This window comes from Uranotaenia lowii, chromosome 3 (genome assembly GCF_029784155.1).
Source record: "Uranotaenia lowii strain MFRU-FL chromosome 3, ASM2978415v1, whole genome shotgun sequence".
NCBI classification, from domain to species: domain Eukaryota; kingdom Metazoa; phylum Arthropoda; class Insecta; order Diptera; family Culicidae; genus Uranotaenia; species Uranotaenia lowii.
In genome coordinates this window covers 250578270-250602727 of record NC_073693.1, presented here as the reverse complement: position 1 = coordinate 250602727, position 24458 = coordinate 250578270, and positions in this window count along the sequence as shown.

The window sequence follows — 24458 nt, the reverse complement described above, 5'->3', positions numbered from 1 at the left end:
AATCCTGATTTCTCAATTCTCCATTCTCATTTCTCAATTCTGATTTTTTACTCCTCAGTTCTCAAATTTTATTTCTCAGTTCTCAATTCTCAATTCTCAATTCTCAATTCTCAATTCTCAGTTCTCAATTCTCAATTCTCAATTATCAATTCTCAATTCTCAATTCTCAATTCTCAATTCTCAATTCTCAATTCTCAATTCTCAATTCTCAATTCTCAATCCCAATTATCAATTCTCAATTCTCAACTCTCAATCCTCAATTGTCAATTTTCAATTCTCATTTCTTAATCCTCAGTTCTCAATTCTCAATTCTCAATTCTCTATCCTCAATTCTCAATTTTAAATTCTCAATCCTCAATTCTTTATTCTCAATCCTCAATTCTCCATTTTCAAATCTAAAATATCAATTTTAAATTCCCAACGTTCAATTCTAAATTTTCAATTCTCAATTCTTAAATTTTCATTCTCTATTCTTAATTATCAATCCTAGTTTCTCAATTCTCCATTTTCATTTCTCAATTCTGAATATTTACTCCTCAATTTTAAAATTTTATTTCTCAATTCTCAATTCGCATTCTTTAATTCTCGGTACTCGATCCTTTATTCTCAATTCTCAATTCTCAATCCTCAATCGTCAATTTTCAATTCTGATTTCTTAATCTTCACTTCTGAATTTTCAATCCTCAATTCTCAATGCTCCATATTCCATACTCAATACTCAATGCTCAATACTCAATTCTTAATTTTCAATCCCTAAATCTCAATTCTCAAACAACAATTTTTTATTTTCAATATTCAATTCTCAATTCGGCAATTCTCAATTCCCATTTTCAATTCTCATATTTTAATTCTCAATTCTCAATTCTAAGTTCTCAATTCTCAATTCTCAATTCTCAATTCTCAATTCTCTATTCTCTATTCACAATTCTCAATTCTCAACTCTCCATTCTCCATTCTCCATTCTCTATTCTCGATTCTCCGGTACCTATTCTCCATTATCAAATTTCAATTTCTTTATTCCCAATTCTTCGTTTGGGATCATCTTTTCATGTCGTTTCGTGTATGCTTCTTGATTTCTGAGATCTACTTTCTTCTATAAAACGTTTGTAATCTTCAGGTTCAATGTTGTCTTTTCCGAACGTTGAACCTTCCTGGTGAGCTCATGCTTTCGAACAGCGTGAAGGCACATTGATAAACACCTGTGATGTGTGGGGGAAACAAACCAATTTTCACTCAACATAACAATAACAAACAGTGAGTCGAGTGATAAAAGTTTTGCCAAGGACGTGTTGCAAAATGACGGAGTAGGCGCCGACGCCCTGGCAGATACCAGAATATTGGGCACCCAGAATTCCGACGATTGATGAACGCTTTAAGAGTGCATCTGCTTTGGACAATAATACGAATGTCCAATTCCTTGATAAAGAATTAACATTATTCGAATCGTTGGATGAAGCACATATTATAAAAAGTGTTTTAATTGGCCTGATAATACATAACCTATTTCTTTATTTTGAATTTTTAATTTTATATTCTGAATTCTCAACTTTCAATTCTGTCTGAATTATCTTTTAATTCTCAATTACCAATTCTTAGTTTTCAAATTTCAATTTTTTATTTAGTTTTAAATTCTCAGGAAATCAAAGTTGTAGCAACCGGGTATAAAATTCAAAATTTGATCGGTAATCGATAAATTTGTGAATTGTGGGATAGTACGAAATAAAATTTAGAAATTTAGTTTGAAATTTTGAACTTGAATTGTCATTCTCATGGTCTTCCTTCAACCTACTTTTCAGGGATCATTGCTTTAAAGAAAATAAGTATTTTTTATTTGTTCTTGAAAGATATGCTCTAGCTTGGGACAATTTCTAAATAAGATGTAACCCAAAAAACAATCCTCAGCCTAAGCAACGATTTCCGGTAGCACATGCCAGAGAGCTAATTGTTCGGATGATACGGGTTGATTCCCACTTACAGCTGTAATCCAAAGTAAAAAAAGTTTTTTTCCGGCACGCCTTTTTCCCCATTTTTGTTTTTCGAATGATTGTTTTATTACTTTTGTGTTTCTATTATGTTGAGATCCTTTTCAGAATTTAACTTTTTCACGAAGAATAAAGTACAGTTCGAGAGTTTTATGGGGATATCAAAGTGTGGAGACATAAAAAGGTCTCTTTTCGACAGAGAAAAAAAAACGTTTTCATAATGGAGGACATGGGTACACGACTTTCTATAAACCGATACCCATCAGAGGCCCTTGAGACCAGCCGGCCAGCCGAACGGATGTTTTGGGTCAACTATATCGTTGTTGTCTTTTATGATGGCCACAAATATTCAAGCCACGATGATGGGCCCATTCGGTTCCGCATTCATATTGTGTCCTCCTAAATAGGGGAGAAGAAGCTGGAAGAAATCTGATCGAGGTGGAAGTGTTACGTGTGCCATTTGTACGAGGCACGAACTTGGTTTGCAATCAAATCAAATACATCTGTGCCGTTTCTCTCTCGTTTCCAGACTGCGGACATTCCGGATGATGTGATGATGGGTGTAGAAATGTTTCGGGGGTTTTCGTTTTGAGTTACTAAGGGACATTCTCCGGCTAAACTGAAAAGGTAAATACAGGTTCAAAAATGAAAGAACGTGACCCGTTTTGTGTATCGGGTGAAATTCTGAAGCCCCGAAATAATTGAGGACGGGCCGGTCGGTGCATGAAAAGGTGTTGATTCTGAATGCTGCAGAGTGTTTTTGTTTGCAGAAAGTTTTTCTCTTGCTGTTTCACTTGGCGAAGAATGGTGTATCCTGCAGCAAGCTTGATTTGGTAGCTGATGGGCAAATAAAACAGAGCTTGTTTCAAATACGGCAGAATTCTTTGCAGTCTTTATTGTGTGTTACTGATAGACTTAGTATTGTACATCTTATTTAAAAACGAAAGCTAATGGAGTATGTATACCTTCAAAATAGCAAGGTGCTTAAAAATTTATGGAATCATAATAAAGCTATGATCATTTAGTATCCGGGTACTTTATTTCGGTGATAGCTACGTTACTAGAGGTTGGATATGCAAAAACTATCTAACTATCTAACTATCAAAAACTAACTATCTTGCCTATTTTTATCAGATTTTTAAATTTACATGTGTTTGAGATATTTACGATGCAAAAAGACATGATAAAAATTGGAAATTCTTCATTGGCCCAAATTGTGAGAAGTCGGTATCGATTTTTGAATACGGCGAATGCGCCAACATCGCTGTTTCGAGAAAAACGCTTTCAAAGTTTGACAGCCCCATAAGCTCCCAGCAAAATATTATTTTGTTTCCTTTATTTCTCGAAAACCAAATATCCTTTAAATAACTTTTTCCAATCAAAATGGAGGTCTTCGAACGTATTTTTTCACCCAGCTGATAACTCAGTTTGTTTACATTTGGCTCATTCGCCCTATTCAAAATTTGCTACCGAAGTTTAATAAGCCACTCTAGAATGCTCACGAAGTTCAAACAAAGCATCGTTGTGAAATCCTTGATCTCAACTATGGTAAAAAGTCTATGGATAACTTAATGCTGACCCTTTAACTTTGCATTAATCCGTTCCCGGCAGGCAAAAATTGTTGCCTGTCTAGAAGAAACCCAGCAAATTACTGAAAAGTGAGCAGTTCCCCTGATCGCACTCTGTGCAATCGGTTTTTACGCAATGTGACAGATGTGTTCTGATGGACGAAGAAATTTATGTTAAAACCGTATTTAAGAGGTCAAATTCCTTCTCATGAAAAGGTTCCAACCAGATTGCAATTGGTTTTTCCAGCTGAATTTGTGTAAAATATCATGATTCTACAAAGGTTTTGCATCTCTGGTAAAAATAATCATAACTGAAGAAGTGTGCGAAGATAAAAAAGAGATTATATGATAAAGTAAGTGTTTTTATTTAAATCAACGGTAATTTTTTTTTATATTTTCACAATTAATATGATATCAACAACTTTATTTCCTCCATAGAAAGCTTTTCGATTGAATAAATAGTTTTTAAAATATCCTTGTTTGTAACTGCCCGGATTTTAAAAGATCGGTGAAAATGTATGTCGTTTTTAGTAAGAAAATCTTAAGATTATGAAATTTTATAAACGGATAGAAAGTTGAAGAAATGAAAGATGGTGGAAGTTTGCGGATAGAATTTATTAGAAGCATTATCATCACATACCAAATCTTTGTTCGGCACGGGCCCACTACTATAAGGTGGTAGATAGACAGATAGAGTCTGTGGCATCGTTTTGTTTAAAGTATGACTTCAGCAAAAAATATGACAAACATATCTATGCCACAAACCCCAATTGAAATAAAGGGTGTTCCACATTAAATTGCATTCCATTAATTTGAAAACGAAGTAGAAAATCACTGATTGGGAATTTTTGCTTGAAAATTTGCATAAATGTAGCTGAAAGTGTATAGTTTTCAACATTTTTGTCCCTGAATTTATTTTGAAAGTTGGAAAAATTAAATTCACTCCGAGAGCAACAGTGCAAATTATTTTGCGAAGACTTCAGACAAATATTCAACTTTTTCAAAAGGACGTTTGAAAACAAATTGTGGTCGTGCTGCAACTGTGAGTTTTGAATTAAATGTTACTACCCAGTTCTGAGCAGAGTTGTGAGAATTCGCACGTCACGCTTAAATGGACTATCCATTTTCCCTCAACAAAACAGCTCCGTATTCCGTTTTCAGTTTTGGCTCGATCAATAATACCATTTTATAATCATCTTAATAGCGATTTTATTGTTTTAAAGTTTGTAAAATGTTGGTGTAGGTAATCCTTAAGTTTATGAAAAATACAAAATGGTTCAATAATAACATTGATTTTTATCAAAAACCCGATTCACGGTAAAAATTGCTTCTGTAGCTCTTTGCAGGTGGATTGGCATCCTTTGGTCAGTTGAAAGTCCAAACTAAGCTGAAGTAATAAGAAGTGAAAGAAGTCACTTTTGTATCCAAGAACAAAAATTTTCTCAGGGCAACGTAGCTTAGACCCATTATTGAAAAATACTGTGCAATTTTGAAGCTGACACTCAGTGAGAATCTCAAATAGGTCAACGAACGAGGACGAAAATGTGGGCTTCTGTATTGGAGAAGCTGCTTCTAAATGTTGTTGGGCCTATTTTACAAATTTACGAATAAGGTCTTGAACTGGAATAAAGTGATTCTACCAAAAAATTACAAATAGATTGAAGTTTATTGTTTGAAAGTTTAAAGAGAATCGGTTAACTAGGTAATTTATTAAAGAGTTTTTCTGTAATGCAAATTGTCGTGGGACACCTTTTAGCTCAGAAATTAAGTATGATTGGTTACCAATACTAATCACAATAGAATTATAATGGAAATCAAAAGCTTTTTTTAAACAATCGGAATTCAAAATTCAAGCAAAAGCCGGAAAATTAAAGCTCATGATCATATTAGAATTACGTTTAATTCACGGAGTTGAACAAATAATAATGACTCTTTAGTATGAATTTTAAACCTGAATAAAAAACCAATAAATAATGTTAAAAATGTATATTTCAGAATCGGAACTTTAAATCAAAGCTAAAAATGAAATACCTTTCAGAGTTTAAATTAGTTATTTCAAATAAAACTTCAATTCAGAATCAAGGGTTTAATTTGATGCTAGGCCGAGCGAACGGGGCGGGGTTTTAGGAGTTTAAAGGAGATTTTTTCCATGCAAAATTTTCATCGTAATACCGGAAAATAACTTGATCTTCTATGGTGTTAAAAAGTTAGTGTTAACATTTAAACTTGTAAAAGTAAATGGCCTTAATAAAGAATTATTTGAATTAAAAAAAAACAAGCAAGTCAGAAATTTAGCTCACCCCTGGGGGGTTTTAGTTATTAATCACCCTGGGCTTGAGAAATTTCATTTTACACTATATGACATTCTCTAGTTGAAACTAATTATTACATTTAAATTTCGATTTGCAATTCAATGAACCTTTTGTATTGAAATTCTAAACTTGACATAAAAAAAACACTACCTCGTCTTTAGAATGCAAAGAATTTAAAAAGTAATTTAGACTAATTCGAATGACCTTAATCTAAATGAGCAAATTTTCTATCAGCTTTTGTTATTGAAACAACTTTTTAAAATAGATTAAAATATTTCTAGGAAGTTCTGCACTTTTTTGTCAAATCTTGAAAACATAAACATTACATTTTAATATCAAAACTTTGAATCAATTATCAACTTCCATTAAGACTTCAAGTAATTTTGAGTTCTGCTAAAAAAGTTTTAGAAGTTTTCTCTTTGTTTACTTTTATTCATATAACGATTTTTTAAAGAAGTTTTAAACCTAATTAAATTTTAGATAATACTTAATACATAATTCTATTCGTTTTGCGGGATCTAACACATTTGTTTATGAAATCAAGAACTGTTTGCTGAAATTTCAAAAATACTTATAATAATACCTATCCAAATTTTTAAAAACTATTCAATTTTAATTTTTAGATCATGCATCATCATCATTTAAAAATGATTCCTTAATTGAATGAAGTATAGTAAACGAAATAAGAATCAGATTTCTTCTTAAATGTAGGTTTCATAGCTAATCAGTTATTCATGATTGATTTCACGTAAAACCGACTCATTTAATCACAAACCGACTCATTTAATCACAAACCGACTACAAATAATCAAAACTAAATGTGATTGTCCAAATTTAACAAAAGATTAGAATTCAGGACGCTAAAATCTACCAAACTATTCACTGAAACATAAGCACCAAATTGCTTCTGCCTTGAGTTATCAATAAAATTCCATAAATATTTTTTAATGGTGTTTATTGAAAAAACTCCTTCTTTGATTTTTAAATACTTAACGTTTTATCTTTATATTTTGTTTTAATTTTCAAATGAATTTATCGAATTTTAAAGTACAGTTTTTCTATGTTTTTCGATTCTGAATTTTTGTGTTCTAAAATCATAAACCATTTATTATTTCCTTATCAAAAATTCACTCAGTTGAACATGAAGAAACGTAAATGTTAATCTTAAATGTAAATTAAGATCAATAATGAATAACAACTGTTATCATTTTCCTTACAATTTATCCTGGTTTATTTTTACCTGACTTGACATTTATTTTAGAATCGAGATTTTTTTTAAAGATGTGTTTCGGAAATATTTATTTCAAAATTGAAAACTAGACTGCTGAGAAATTATTTTGCAAATTTCTTATTCAGAACAAGGTACATAATTTTGTAAATTTTATTAATGATTTACCGAAAATAGCATTGACTGGAAACTTTCATTGAGTTTTGTTTCGGAAATTTTGATTTATTTGATCATTTTTTTTTATTTTTTTGTGTGATTATTATGAATAGGAAAATCATGTTAGATGTTCTTTCCTTATATATTGTGTATTTTGGTATTGTTATTATTTTTAGCAAAATTAGAATTTTGAAATCCCCCACCATGGACGGTTCCTTCGCACAGGCTTGATTTAATGATTTCAATTACAATTTAATACCAAAAATTTATCAAATAAAAAAAAATTGATCATTTTTAGTGTTTTTTAAAGAAAAAAATGAATGTTCAACTTTAAATAACGTGCAGTCGAGGAGCACGAAGAGTGTATTTCGAGAATTAATGGATTCAGTTTTTGGGTTGAAATCATATCAAGCAAAGGTTAAGACTTTCCAAAAGTTTCTATAAATAAATAATCTAAAGATTCATGATCATTTTTCTGTAAACATTAAAGTGAATATCAGAAATCAAACCAGAATACGAATTAAAACAAAACTATCTTATATTTATTTTATTTCAAAATTTAAAATTTTAGACAGCAATAAATTTTTGAAATGCTCAGTCATAATTTGGTGTCGGTTTTTTCAGTGTTAAGCATCTATGTTTTTCACATAATGGAAGGAAACTTCGTTTGACTTGATACCATCAAAATGAATGATTTTGGTGATTCACTCAGCTTTTAATATTATATGTATAGAAAAAGCATAAGGATCTTGATTCAGATCACGATACTGTGCTGATCCTGATGAAAATCCTTTTCTCAATCCTAACTTTGATTCCCATTCCGATCCTGATTCAAATACACTTCCAGATCAAGATCTCGATCCTGATTCTCTACTTGAATCAACCTTGCTGTTAGTCCTGATCCAGATCTGAATCTTGATCTAGATCCAGACGGAAATTTGAATTCAGATCTGAATCTGGATTCAGCCCGAAATTTATACCGTATTTGTTTATTCCGAGTGTTGCACTAGTGTGGCACTAAGTACTATCATCCTTTTTGTTTATTCGGACAGTGTTGCACTGGTTTTGACCTGGTGCCGCACTGCCATCGGGCGGTAGTGCAAGAGAGCGTGTGAGTGAGGTGGCATTATACTGGCGACTATTTGTATTCGTTTATATCGGGTTAAGTGCAATACTGAACGAGGGGAGAAAACAAATACAATTTTAGGTATTCATCCTGATCTTGATCTTAATTCTGTTCCCAAACATGATTTATTTCCTGATTCTAATGCTGATTTTGATTCCGATCTTGATTCAGACCCAAAGCAATTAAAAGTAAAGAAGCATATAATGCAAAGTACAGCATAACTGTTGAAAACATACTTCAATCTATAAGTGAGTTTTATGTTTTTCTATGTCACACTCATGAACGACGTGTTTTCACATGAGTCATCAACGAACTTTCAGCTTGCATGTAGATTAGACTGAGTCGATTTGGGGTCATTTTGGAATTTCTCAAACCCTGGGATCTAAAAAGCTTCGTTTTGGTCCAAATCTCACCCATGATTTTTTGCAAAATTTTTAAGTAACGTTTACATGAGTAAATTTAAACTTTTAGATTTGTATGGGAAAATTGAATATTTTGTACTGAAAAATCAACATCATTTTTGTTTCGACTGTGGAACCGAGCCAGCTAAAGGTTTTTGTGCCAATTTATAAAATTCCTTAAGGAAATTTTCCACTGAATAACTTTGTCGAAGACCGTAACTTCGTATCTTTTTTGACAAAAAAGTTATTAGCTGTTTTACAGGGGTATGTCTTTTCGCATTGATTAACAAAAAATTTAATTGACATCACTGCTTGAGCCTCGCGAGGTGTTCATGTGCTCTTCATAACGCGCCAATCGTAGTAGGCTGAAAAAAGCATTTATTTTTCAAAAAGGCCAATTTTCATTGAAAATGAACAAAAAGTCTAGAATCGTATTTTGAGCGTTAATTCAGCCCAAAAAATCAACTTTTCATTTTTTGTTAAATTTCTATTAGTCCATTTTGATTTTCTTTTCAGTCAAAGTGTCTGTAAGTATTGGTGTGTTTTCGGTCTTCGGCTGCTCTCGGGTGTGTTCGGCTGCTAGGCGCGTATTGAATACACAGCGGCGCAACACAGTTTTGTTCTGCTTTGAATATGGTTTTTAAAAATCAAGTTTTTGAAGAAACTATAGCAATTTGAGTAATAAAAAATCATAGGAATTTGTAGAAAACACTTTTCTTCAACGATTACACCCATTTTTAACACAATTTGTACGTGGAATACATAGAAAATCAGCGATTCGCTTAGGTGGCGCATAATAGGGCATGTTCTCCTACACGCTGATATCGCTACAACATTTCCACACATCGTATACTTCAGGATTAAGCTTTATCAGCCCCAGCGAAGGTTACACGTGAATCAACTAAATCGATCCTTGGTACTCCAGCCAGCTCGATTGTGTCAACTGAAAATGGCAGTCTCTTATTTAAATTAACTAGACGCACTCGACAATGGTGTGGAAAATTGATTTGATTACGCCGAGTGTATTCCTTACCATTTACAATAAAGAGCCAGTAAAAGTCGATGCTTTGCTTTCATGTTAGTTTCTCTTACGAAAAAACTTGTGTGACAATTTGTTCAGCAACAAATGCTTCCATTGAATCAATTGAACCAGAATGGAAAAACACGATATCAGCATTATCTCAAAAGACAATTCCCGATTGAACATTGTCGTACTCATATGTGCACTGCACGTCCGTTGTACTGGCTTTCAGTTCCTACAATCTGTACTGGTACGTGCCTCAACAGCTATCTGTCAGTTAAATTTAATGACGAATGGATAGATAGATTCAATCTGTGCTTTCCGGGAAAAGAAGTAGCTAGGCCCCCGTTTGTGGACATTTTTTTTTTGCCGTCGACGACATTGACGACGACGGCTTCATGCTTAAACTTTTTTTCCTCACTTTCCTGATGGGTCCGCTCCAACGCTCTAAACCAACAAGGAAGGTAGAAAAAGAAAACATTACACCACTTGTGGAAAGTAAACAACCCCTTTAACCCAGTCCATGCATGCGAACTAGAGCGGCAAACACATATCGTTAACACTGCCTCCGAATGGTTGGCTGGTTGGTTGGTTGATGCCCAAACATTAAAGCTACTACAGGAGTGAAAGATTGGTGATGGCCGGAGTTTGCAGCAAAATTTAACATTCGATGGGAAAATACGAATTAAGGGTTCACTGCCGAGTTCATTCGATTCCTGAGCCCACAAACCTTTGGGTGAACATGCTGTCAGTTTCATTTTTCTCCGGTTCACTTACCAACTTTTTAATCGGAGGGTGGTTTCCGGCATGGCCAACCCATTCCATCGGGACAATGTTATCCTGGAGCTGCTTTCAGGATGAAAAAAAAGAAAACATTCTGCAACCGGTGCTGTACGCAAGCAACAGGACCCAAAGCACGTGACCTTAGATTTTCTCTCTCCCAGACACGGTGGGGTTTAAGTCGGGAAAAACAATTTTTAAATTTTTAAAAATTGATTTTGTGCCAAATTCATTCTTTTTAAGTAGATAAAAATTCCTTTAAGAAAGAAGAGGTTTTCTGTGATAGGCATACAAAAAAAAATTTTAGGTCTCTGGAGCCTCAGTCGCAACATCACATGCTTTAATATTAAAAAAGAAGAGAGAAGAGGGATCGTCCTCATATTTCGGGAATATAATGACATTCAGATGCTGCGGTAAGAATACCGATAAACCATTTGAGTGTTGATAAATTTAACAAAGCGTTTTAGTATGATTTATGTTGTATAAACATTTTTATAAGTTTTTGTCAATCGATATTAAAAAAACATATTTAAGTGAAAATTTATTCCTAGTGTTCATTTTTTGGTTAAAAATATTGTAAATTAATTGAATCTTTCTGGAGCACTTTTTTTTTTCATATATTGTTATACAGGCACCAGTAATGAATTAATAATACTACAGATGCTGATGGCTTCAGAGAGAGATTTTTTTTTATCTAAATTTCATCGAAACTCTTTCAGTTTGTGGAGTTGCTGGTATATGATCAGTAATTCAACAAATCTGGTCTTATCTATGATTATTCTTAATAGCTTCTATACTATTTGTACAATGTTCATTACTATTCTGATAGTCATAAAAAGTTTATGAGAACACCTGTGAGTCATGCAACAGTACGATCAAAATTAATGGCTCCATAAAGTGATTCAATGCTTTTGGCAATGTTTAATGATTAGATTGAAATTCGTTCAAGTGATAGAAAACCAGAAATGCTTCATGTTAGCAAATGATGAAACAATATATTTTGTTTCTGTCTCTATATTGAGTCACTATGCTGATTAGGATACTGTAATTTCTTCATAATATTTTTTCAATATTTTTGATTGTGACATTTACTATTGTTAGAACTTTGGATTCATCGAAATTACAGAAAATAATTTATGGTAACACTGTTTTTATTTTAAAATTCTAATCATATCAAATCAGGAGAAAGTTTTCTAAAAACAGCTTTTTGTGATTTAATCTTAATTTCTAGCCACTTATGGCTGATCATAATTTTTGATAACACTTTTTTTAATCATTTATGTTTTTATTTACATCCACTAAAAACTATTAACTTAGCTTTGTTATCGATGTTATTTTCTTTTAAAAGTTGAGTTTGATACCAGATTTGAAATCAGGACATCGGATGTCAGAAATCGCATTTTGAAATTGTTTCTATACTGTTTGCTTAAGTGACTCATTTCACAAGCAAAATATCAGCTTCGTTTGGAAACAGAACTCTAGGTTGGGCGTTTGTTTCATTTTAGATACTGTTTTAGTTTATGATATGAGTATTGCTTTTGGAATTGAGATTTTCTTCTTCTTCTAACACCAACATGGCCAAAACATGTATGCATCCTGGAAAATGATGAACTTGCGTTCCTTTTTTTTCTTTTCAACATAGTGTCTTATACATATGCATTGCAGATATTACTATGGCCAGACCAACCATGTGATGATAAACGCAAAAGATACAGGAACAAGAGAGGAATGAAGCGTGGAGTTCCTTGATCAACGCTTCATTTGATTATATTGGGTTTTGGTTAAAAATTTAAAAAATTATGTAAAAAACAGACTGAAAATAATACCGAATGCGCTTACCATATCAAAGGGAAACTATGATTACAGATGATTCCTTCTACTGCTTTAGCTGCGGTAAAAAATCTGGAAACGTGGTTTAACTGGATCCGGTGATTTTGGGAAAATTGCTAGTTTTGCTTCTTCACAGGAACCGAGGCTAACTGGTAGTTCTTTTTCGGGTAAACTCTAAAGTCCGGTCAGTTCCATGACTCGAACTTTGACTACAATTACTCTTTGCACTATCATCTACTGTACAATATAATCTCATTTACTCTACAATCTCATGTACCTCACATTCTTATCTACTCTACATTATAACATATTATACACTCTCGTCTACTCTCAACTCTCATAAAATCTACACTCAACTCTTCACTCTCAACTATTTTTCATTCTCCTTTTTTTAGAGACATTTAACGCTAGACTCATATTTACTCTTCATTTTATCTGCTCTACACTCTCATCAAATTTACACTCTACCCTACTCTTCTCTGCTCTGCTTTACACTACTCTGCTCTACTCTTCTCTACTCCACTCTACTTCACTCTACTCTGCTCTACTCTAGTCAATTCTTCTATACTCAATTCTACACTATTCCACTCTACTCTACTCTGATCAACTCCATTCTAATCTAATCTAATCTAATCTACTCTAATCTACTCTACTCTTCTCTACTCTTCTCTACTCTACTCTACTCTACTATACTCTAATCTACTCTACTCTACTCTACTATACTCTAATCTACTCTTCTCTACTCTACTCAACTCTACTCTACTCTACTACACAATACACTAATGTACTCTACTCTACTTTACTTTACTCTACTCTACTATACTCTACTCTTATGTAATCTACTCTTCTCTACTCTATTCATCTTTACTTTACTGTACTCTACTCTACTCTACTCCGTTTTCCCTACTATACTCTACTCTAATCTACTATACTCTCCTTTACTCTACTTTACTCTACTCTACACTACTGTACTATACTCTACTCTACTCTACTCTACTCTACTCTATTCTATTCTACTCTATTCTACTCTACTCTATTCTACTCTACTCTACTCTACTCAACTCGACTATATAACTAATCTACTCTGCTCTTCTTCTCTACTCTACTCTTCTTTACTCTACTCTACTCTACTCTTCTCTACACTACTCTACTCTTCTCTACACTACTCTACTCTACTATACTCTTCTCTATTCTATTCTATTATTGTTTTTGGGATTGTGTTTATCAATAAAAGTTACTAGCTGATCCCGAACAAACCTCATTTCGCTTTCAGCTTCAAAACAGAGAAGTTTGTATTTCAATGGTAATTGGAACGCAATTTCAAGACAAAATTGCTCAAAATATCAATCAGTATTTATAAGCGACCTATTTACTTGTCTATCAAACTGAAATTCCAAATGATCAATTGATTGAACGTCGAAAAAAACTTCCAAGTACAAATTTTCGACCTTTTCGGATGCATAATAACGAAACTATTTCTAAATCATATAAAACTTAAAATGAACGATTCGTTTTTTGTCGTCTGGTTAAAAATTTGAATTTAGGTTACAATTGACCGTTTTGTAAAACACCCGTTGATGAACTTTCGTCCGGATCTCATGCATAATAAAGCAATTATTCCAAAAATGATTAACAGCTAATTACGTAATTATTGCGAAAACAATGGAAAATTATTATGGACAACGCCTTCTGCCGCCCCCTTATCAAAATCTGACACTTGGAACCAATAGAGTGTCTCTGAAGACCCCCGTGTAGAAATTTTCATCTCAACCCAATGTATAATAACGTCAATATCGCAAAAACATTAAACAGTTGATATGGACGACCCTTTCCGCCGACCCCTGATCCAAAATTTGACTCCTGAAATCAATTACCCGTGCCTTAAAACTCCCATTTGCAAATTCTCATTTCAATGCAATGTATTTTGGCGTCAATATCGGTAAAACAGTGAATAGTTAATATTGGCGACCCTTTTGATCGACCACTTACCCGGAATCGATTGCTCAATGAGCAATGCTCATCCCTCAAAAACTCATGAGCAAATTTTCACCACAATCCTATGTAGAATAACGCCAATATCGCTAAAAAAATATTTGTCTTGTATGGACTACCGCCTTCAAAAGGGGTCATCCGAAACTCTGAAAACATTTTTCACCATTTCTGATCCTATTGAGTACCCTTGCCAAATTTCAGCTCTCTAGGTCTTCAGACGGCTGAGTCTATCTATAGATGACAAACAAACAAATAAACAATATTTCCTTTTTTCAATCAAAGCAGGAATGAAGATTCAATCAATTAACATTAGTAGAAGTGGTTAATTTTGAAATCGTAAAAAAAAAATCTAATATACAAACATCCGCCAAAAAAAAGAATAAAATCGCCTGATGGACAGTAATGAACCTCATTTTCAAACCGGTCCCTTTTTTGATCGCGTCAATTGATTTCGACGAAACTCTGTCAGGTACGAGATCAAACATTTTTACATCTTTTGGCCAAATTTCAAGTATTTTCAATGAAGATTGTCAAAAATTCAGCGAAATTTTTGGAGCAATCTCAAATTTCCATTTTCAACTAGAATAGTTGTATCTTTTTTCCAATCATTTTAGTATAGTCTTCAATTTTTTAGAGAGTTATTTGGTTAGTTGAATTAGGTTTTGTGAAAATTTTGTGAAAAAATATCAACACAGACAGAAATGGCAACTAGTGAAAGTTAGAAATGAGTGCGCTGCTTCACACGATGCTATTTTTTTTTGGAAGTAACTGTATGTATAGACAAATTTTAAGTTTCATCTTAGTGCAATTCTTAAAGGTTTCCTTTATTTTAGAGTGTAATCATCCCTAAAAGATGCTTGTGGTCCTAAAAATATTGTTTTGCCGTACAGATTGAATGCTGGTATTGAAAAATAAGCCAATTGCCATCAGTATTAGAATCTTAATTTTCTCCAGTTTCTAAAACACTAATTTCATACCGTCAACTGGGGCAACATGCAACATTTTTCAATTTCAATGGCTTAAAAAAAAAAATATGTTCACAGTTAATCATACCCCTTATGCATCAAAAGTTTTAAGGTTGATGGGACATCAAATTGGCGTAGTCAGAAAAATTATTGGTTTCACCAGTTATTTTTGATTTTCTAAAAACATGCGCTTTTCACCCTCCTCAAAAAATGGGGTAACTTGCAACAAACTTTGTTTTTGATGAATTTCCGATGCCTTTAAGACCATTACGCATGAAAACACCAATTACAGTAGTTTTTTGTTCTGTAAATACTAATTTTATCATTTTTCTGAAAATAAAGATGCTGCATACATTTAGGGGTAAAAAATATAACAAATAATTCTACAAGCTGAAATCATAAAAATAAATGTTTAGATGAAAGAAATTACAATGTTGACAAACGCGTTATGCAAAACAATCATATTCCAGCATATGTAAACCAGATTTACGTCGTGTTTCTTAGATTTGCATTTTGTTGCATCTAACCCCAGACAGGTAACTGAATCATAAAAAATATTTATTAAAAAAAATTTTTACACTAACAGTGATGATACATTATGAGGAAATCAGTAAAAAGTTTGTAGGTGATATTATTTAGCCAATCCGCCATACTGGGTAAAGTTTTTTTTTAAATGTTAAAAATTGTACATTTATAGCTCGATTTTTTAAATTTTTTATGAGAATCAAAAACTTTGAAAAACTACCTTATGATGAGGAAAATTATGTCATCAACATTTTGCAATCATTAAAAGACAACTTGAGAGCATAACATTAAATTGAAAATTGAATCAATGTGGTGTATATAATTATCATGACATTTGGCGAAAAGTTTCAAAAACTTAGACAATTTCAAAATTACAGAAAAGATGGCTCCAGAGAGTAACGCTTGGGACTTTGGTGAAACATAGAGCGTTTTGAAGGCTGAAAGTATGTAAATATATATTTACAACAAAACCAAAAGTAAAATAACAAATTCTATTCACCATTTAGATTTTTTTTTATCGTTTTAAACTCTATAAGTCATTTTTATTAGTACTTTGGCATTTGCGTTTTTGTTGTTTTGTTGCTTCTTTTTATAAACGAAATTTCATTATGTGCATCGAGTAGTCTTGAAATAAAAAAGTTCGAATTATTTCTAGGTAAGGATCATTCAGCTCAGAAAATTGTCTTTCCCTGTCCCTGAGTATTCATTTCAAAAGCAGATATCTTTTTCAGTCTCTGGAGCCACCTTTTTATGAGTGCAATTTCAATTCTATCCTAATATTAAAACTTATTTATGTATTTTATTTTGGAGCTCTTTACGTTTTGACCGCGTTTTTTATGAGTGAATGGTGTGAATGCAGGCTTAGCTTGAATGAATAGAAATTTATTTGATTTTAAGAATTGTTCTCAGAAGTCTTTTACATCTATTTAAATGGTTCGAACCTACTCTTATCCGTGGAATTTTGTATAAAATCTTGTCAATATCATGAAAAAATTGCAACGAACTAAAAAAGCTCAAAAATCTAATTTTTAATTCAATTTGATTCATATTGGGTTGATGTTGTGCTAAATACACTTTTCTATATTTCTGAAAATATTTTTAGCAATTCAAACAACCGATCCTTATAATTTAAGGTTTATAGGAGCACTTGAATCATTCGTTAAAAATTTTCTTCTGCAAAATATATTTATTCGAATTGTATGAATCAGAATAAGCTGTCTAGTTTGTAATAAATAAAATCGTTCTTGTCAATAATATTCAATTTTTAATCTCGAATCTGAAAATTAATTCAAAATTTTGTTATCTCGAAGTTATCTAATGGCAATTTGTTCGGTCTGGCAAAGCAAAAACCCGATAAATTACAATTAAAAAACAAATAGGCTCCAGAAAAATTATTATGAAATTCATCAAAAGTTTAGTTGCTACCAAGCAGGTTTGTTTTACTCAATACAAAATAAGGCAAGTCCTGTAAAAAAAATATTGATGAAAAGACTTAATGAATTCTAACAGATTGTGGGTGTGAAAGTAAAGTGGTTGTTGTTATAAATTAAAAACGCTCATGAAATGTGTCCATATTTATAGACTCAATAAAGATACAAAAAATTAACATTGTTCAAGTTGACTATTGATTTGTGAATGAATAAACTATTTCAAAACTATTCAGCTAGATGATGCCCAGTTAAATCCAGAAAAAAACCGATTATGGCTCCAGATAGTAATTTTTAGCTTCGATCGATTTACGTGAAAATATTTTATTTCACGTTACTTCGTTGGACATGTAATTTTTCAAAACGATCTTTGATCAAGATGATTCATGATTATCGTGTTTTCTTGAACAAAGCCCAAGAAATCGATTTATTTTAGTAATCCTCGATGATTGGAAAACAAATAATTGCATTTGCTATTTACAAGTTTATTTAAAAAAATTAAATAATCAGACAGAAAGTATTAAAATTATTTTTCGAATATAATATGCAAGATTTTCGACTTTGTTGAAAATAAATCTAAGTGTGGACTCTAGACTACTATAGATTTACAATAATATCAGATTCTTGATTTGCAATAGTATCAACAAGTTAGCTTTCAAAACAATTGTTTTAAACGTCTCAGTAAAAGTATTCTGGAAAAATAAGTTTTAAGCTCTCTGGAGCCACTTTCATTCTTCATTATTTGATTTTTTTAAATTTATTATTGATCGAATAAGAAAAAAGAATTTCAACACCCATAAATTAAAAATTGAAAAAAACCCTAAGTTTTCAATTTGAGAGTAGATATCTTTTTCAGTCTCTGGAGCCACCTTTTTATGAAGTCAACTTTCAGTTGCAATTTAATCCAAAAAAATGAAGTATTTATTTTATGGTAGTGCTCTTCAAGCTTAGAAAGTGGTATCTATTAGTGAATAGCTCGGCTGAATGGCTCAAGATGGTAATTTTAAGCTTCGATCGTTTTAAGTGAAAATATTTCATTCTACGTTACTTCGTCGAACATGAGTTTTTTAAAACGATCTGTGATGAAAATGATACATGATGTTTCGTTAGACCATTTTCTGAATTTTCGGTAGGGAAATAAGAAACAACTTTCCTGTATGAAAATTGATACTGAAGAGAACTTTTTATTTCATCGTCATTTTACATTACAACTTTTCCCGCGCAAAGTATGATAAATTAGTGGGCTAAAACAAACAAGTTGATAACATTTAGCAACATTCACAATAGTAACGGTTCAGGGGGTTATGCATAAATTTTCGTGACGTTCCTTTCAGAGTGACCAAAACAAATGAAACTAAACACATGATTATCGTGTTTTCTTTAACAAAGCTCAAAAAATCGATATTTTTTTAAAGAAAATCTTCGATCATTGGATAGCAAACAGGATCATTTGCTACTAACAAGTTTATCTTAAATATTTCCAATGCATCTCTTAGAAAGGTAGGCAGATAGGAAGCATTAAAATTATTTCTCGTATAAAATAAAGTTTCAAGCGAAAAATAACACATTTTAGAAGCATTCATTTTTGACTTTTTGCCGAAGTGCGAGATTTTTAAGACTCTTTTATTTATAATGCTTTTATTTGAAACGCTTAAGGAGCCAATGTCCTTTGTTTTTTTTTTAATGGATTACATCAATTACTTAAATCTAATTAACATATTGAAAAAGGAGTAGGAGGAAGATTTTGACTTTGTTAATAAATATATTTAAACCTAGACTATTCATTTGTATTTGCAATAATATCATCAAGTATGCTTTCAAAACATGTGTTGGAACGTCTTATATAAGGTATTTTGATAAATTGAATTTTAAGCTCTCTGGAGCCACTTTAATTTTTTTCATTATTTGAATCTTATCAATTATTGTAAAATAAGTTTGAAAAAAATAATCTTAATACCCATCAATGAAAAAATTAAAAGAAAACTTTGGGTATTTAATTTGAAAGCAGATATATTTTTTAGTCTCCAGAGCCACCTTTTCATGAAGCATTTTCAAATTCTTACCTTATCATGAAAATAAAGTATTCATTTTATTTTAGTGTTCTTTTGGCTTTGAAGGTTGTTTTTATGAGTGAATGATAAGAATACTGGCTAAGCTTGAATTATATTCTAGAATGTAAAAAAAAAGCTTTGTAGGTTTTGAAGGTTTGTTTTCAGAAGTCTTTAACATTTATTCAAATTGTTTGAAGTTTTCTTTCATTGAACAACAAATAATTGCATTTGCTATTTACAAGCTTGTATAAAAAAATTTCAATGCATCACTTTGAAAGGTTTGTCAGACAGAAAACATTAGAATTATTTCTCGAATAAAATAAAGTTTCCTGCCGAACATTTTTGACACATTTTTGACTTTTTGCCGAAAAGCAAAATAATGACATTTTTGATAAATATATTATAGTCTAGCCTCTATATTTGTATTTGCAATTATATCAGCTAGTTTGCTTTCAAAACACGTGTTTTGAATGGCTTAGTTAAGGCAAGAATGTAATCATCCACAAATTAAAAAAAACCGTGGGTATTTAAATCAAAAGCAGATATCTTTTTCAGTTTCTGGAGTGACCTTTTCATGAAGGCAATTTTCAATTCCAACATAATCATAAAGCTTAGTTCTTTTAGAAATGGGACAGTTACGAATGCCTGTATCTCAAAAACCATTCGTCTGAACCAAATACTTTCTATGAAGAAAAAGAAGGTAATGTTATGATCTTTCATGAAAAAATTTGAAAAAAAAATATTGACCGTTTTTTGTTAAAGAAATTTCTACTTAATTCTTGGCATCTCCCATTGGCCGGCGCACACTTTTTTCAGTCATGGTATTGATCAGTTTCTCCAACTTATACTTCGTAAAATCTATATTTTAGGTGGCTTCACCCTCCTTCTTCAATTTCTGATACTTTTTAGTCCAATACTTCTCTGGAAACTGGAAATCGGAAGCATTTAAGTGAAAACAGTTGTTTCGAAATGAACAAATTTGATTATTTTTGACCACATTTTTGAACGTTTTTTTTTTCGGTACCGGTTTTACAGCTTAAGAGCTTTGGAACTATCAAAAAATGGTTGTTTGAGGTTGGATTTCTATGAGTCATCACTAGGCAACACTTTCAGCTTATCGGAGAAAATTGTTTTGGACATTTCAGCGATCTACCCTTAGTTTTTCGTTTATTGAAAATTAAAAATGCTGGTATGAGACTTGACTTCCTTGATGATCCTTAACCGTTGTTGACAATCATGTGCCTCACTCCAATGCTTGATTTGAACTTTGTGGACATTATTGCCAGTGTTTGCATACTTATCCACCACAAAAACTCAGTAATTCTTTGAATAATCAACGGTTTTGTCAGCTATCAATTTGATAATGACGAACTTTAAAGGAAACTGTGCAAAATTATTTTTTTCTTTTTCTCTTACATCGTACATATCTCAAAAACGCGTAAACTTTAAATTTTGAAAAAAATAGCTCAAATAGTTCTTTTCACAGGCAACAAAATGCTGTCAAAATTTTTAATATCCAATAACTAGTTAACGAGCTATTAGCAAATGAAAGTGTCCCATTTCTAAAAGAACTAAGCTTTAGAAATGATCTATTTAATTTATTTCAATGCTCTTTAGGCCTAGATTGTGGTTTTAAGTTTTAACGCGTGAATGATGGGGATGCTTGCGAAGCTTGAAAAATATTCTGGAATATATTGGCATATAGTTTTGATTCATTTTCAGAATTGTTCTCTGAAGTCTTTTCCATTTATTCAAACGGTTTGAAGATTTTATTATTCATGAATTTTTTTGATAAAAATATTGTCAAAAATGAAATTTTTTATTCAAATTGATTGAAATTTGGTGGATGTTATTCTAAATACATTTTCCTTATTTAAATTTTCCTTTAAACTAATATCATAATTATAGTTTTCCTTGAAATTTTACAAACATTTTAAACAACCAAACCTTGTTATTTAAGGTTAATGAAAGCACTTACAACATTCGTAAAAACTTTCTATTGAAAAAAATCTATGTATTTAAAATTTATAAATCAGTATCAGCTGTTTGGTTTGTAAAAAAATCGTTTTTGTCAATCACAGATATTAGTTTTACAATCTCAAATACAAATATTTATTTAAAACTTTGGTATCTTATCAAGTTATCGCTTTGTTCAATCTGGCCAAATCCGATCAATAATAAAAAAAAACAAACATGGTGGCTTGTGAAATATTACAAACAATTCAAACAAACAAACTTAATAAACTAAGATTTGTAGAAGCACTCAAGTCATTCAGCAAAACTTTTCTTACGAAAAAATTTCTTTATTTTAATTTTATGAACCAGAATCAACTGTCTTGTTTGTAATAAAAAAATCGTTCTTGTCAATCATATTCAGTTTTTAATCTTGAATACAAATATTGTAGCGGTCGCACCCTTTAAATTTTAAATTCTTTCGAACCGTGTAGAATGCATCTGTTCTGCCAGTTGTATGCAAGTTGCATTAATCCATCCAATCATCCATAACTCAAAGTTTTCAAATGGAACTTTCTTTAGTCTGGCCGAAGCCCGATCAATTACAAAACAAAAAACCAAATATGTTGGCTCCAGAGAGTGTTATTTGGTTAAATTAATAAATGATGAAATTAGTTAATTGTAAAGTATCTTCCAAGCTGATTTGTTTCGCTTGAATCAAAATGAGCCAAGTCCTGTAAAAAATATTGATGGAAATGTTTAATGATGATGAAAACTTGCCTACAGAAATGATCCTGTGAAGCACAGTCTTAAAGGTTAAATGAGTTCTAAAAGATTATGGATGTGAAAGTTAACTTGTTGTTGATAATAATTAAAAACGCTCATGTAATATGTACATATTTACATATAGAATCAATAAAGGTACATAAAAGTGAACATTGTTTTAGTTGACTATTAATTTGTGAATAAACTATTTCAAAATTATTCAGCCAGATTATGCCCAGTTGAATAGAGAAAAAAAAAACCCGATTATATATCCAGATAGTAATTTTGTGCTTCTCAAAGCAAGTTTGCTTTCAAAACATTTGATTTATACGTCTTAGTTAAGAAATTTTGAAAAATTAGATTTTGAGCTCTCTGGAGCCACTTTTTTTTTCATTATTTGATTATTTTTATTTTTACTGTTGATTAAATTTGGAAAGAAAAGAATGGGTGTTTACACAAATATAAACAAAAAAGAAAACCCTGGGTTTTTAATTCGAATGCAAATAACTTTTTTAGTCTCTGGAGCCACCTTTTTTTGAAGGCAATTTTCAATTCCAATGATGAACCTATTTATTTTATTTTAGTGCTCTTTAGGTCTTAAAGGTGGTTTTATGAGTGAATGATGAGGATGCTTGCTTAGCTTGAATAATATTCTAGGATATAGAAAGGAGTTTCGCTTGATTTTCAGACTTGTTCTCCGAAGTTCTTTACATTTGTGCAAATGGTTTGAAGCTATTCTTATTTATGAAATTTTGGATGAAAATTTTGTCCATTACACTGCTTCTTGATGTGTTTCAAAAGCTCTTAAAATTTCAACAAATACAATGCTCAAAAATTAAATGTTTAATTCAATTTGATTTGAAATAATTTCGTATTGCTCCAAATACATTTTCTTTTTTTAAATTTTCTTATAAAATAGTGTCATAAACTTATTTTTGCTTGAATTATTACAAACAATTCAAACAACCGAACATTTTAATTTTGAGTTTAAAGAAGCACTTCTTGAAAAATTTTCTTCTAAATAAAATCCATAAATCCATTCATTCAATTTTTTAAATTCAGAATCAGCTGTTTAGTTTGTAATAAAAAATCGTTCATGTCAAGCATATCCAGTTTTTAATCTCAAGTTCAATTTCAAATCATTTATTCATTTAACTTTTTTTTTTATCTCAAAGTTATCTAATGGCGCTTTGTTTATTTTGGTCAAAGCCCGATCAATTACAACACAAAAACAAATATGGTGGCTCCAGAGAGTGTGTTATTTGATTAAATGAATAAATGATGAAATTCATGAATACTTTAGTATCTTCCAAGCAGATTTTTATTTGTTTAAACGAAATATGCCAAGCCCTGTTAAAAAATTGATAATTCTAACGAATTCGCACAGTTTGTGGACGTTCAAGTTAAGTTGTTTTTGATATAAATTAAAAACGCTCATGATTTATTTATTTAATTTTAACATTTGGCAGCCGATATTCATCCTCACTCTCTGGAGCCACCTTGTTATTTCTTTTGAACTATCAAGATATTTGATAATTATGAAATTTTATGTCCTTGTCAGTATGATTAAACATTTTTCACAATTGCTTCAATTGTTGTCGTGCGATTGGCAAAATAGGTGTTGTTGACATAAATTAAAAACACTCTTGATGAAATTATGAGTGAATTTTGTCATTTGCCAATTCACATCAATCCAAACTCTCTGGAGCCACCAAGTAATATCTTTTGAATAATCAAGGTATTGGTTTATTTTGAAATTTTGTTTCTTTTTATCAATATGAATGAATATTTTTATAAAAAAGTGAATTTATTATGAAAGTGTTAGGAAATTTACAAAGTAGCTTTAATTGTTGTTGTGCGTTTGCATCGGAAAATTCTTATAAGTTTCGGGAAAAAAATATTTTCAGCTGGCATTATGAGTATTCTAAGCTTTCTGAAAAAAGCATTTCCAATTGGTCTTTTTTAAATTCACTTTCAAAACCCACTGTGTATCATTAATTCCTCTCTCCCGCTGTTTATACTGTTGGTTAATGTAATGCAACAGCTCTCTCTTGGTCGAATGAACAAACTATTCATTCAGCCACCTACTCCACACCACGTGCATTCCCCAAACGGGGTGGCACTTCACGATGCCTGAAGATTGACAGCCAAGTGGCAAACGCGCGCTCCTGTTTGTTCCAGCCAGCAGCAATGGGGAGGGAATCATTCTGGCTGGCTGGTTGACTGGCTAGCTGGCTCTTGGGGCTCGTGAATGGGAAGTTTCACGCGGGCTGCGAAACTTCATCCATTCAGTTCGCCTGAGATGTATGTATACGATGGTTCGCTGAGATATTTCGTGGTTCGTGGAGTTCTATGCTGCTGGATTTCGATGCTGCT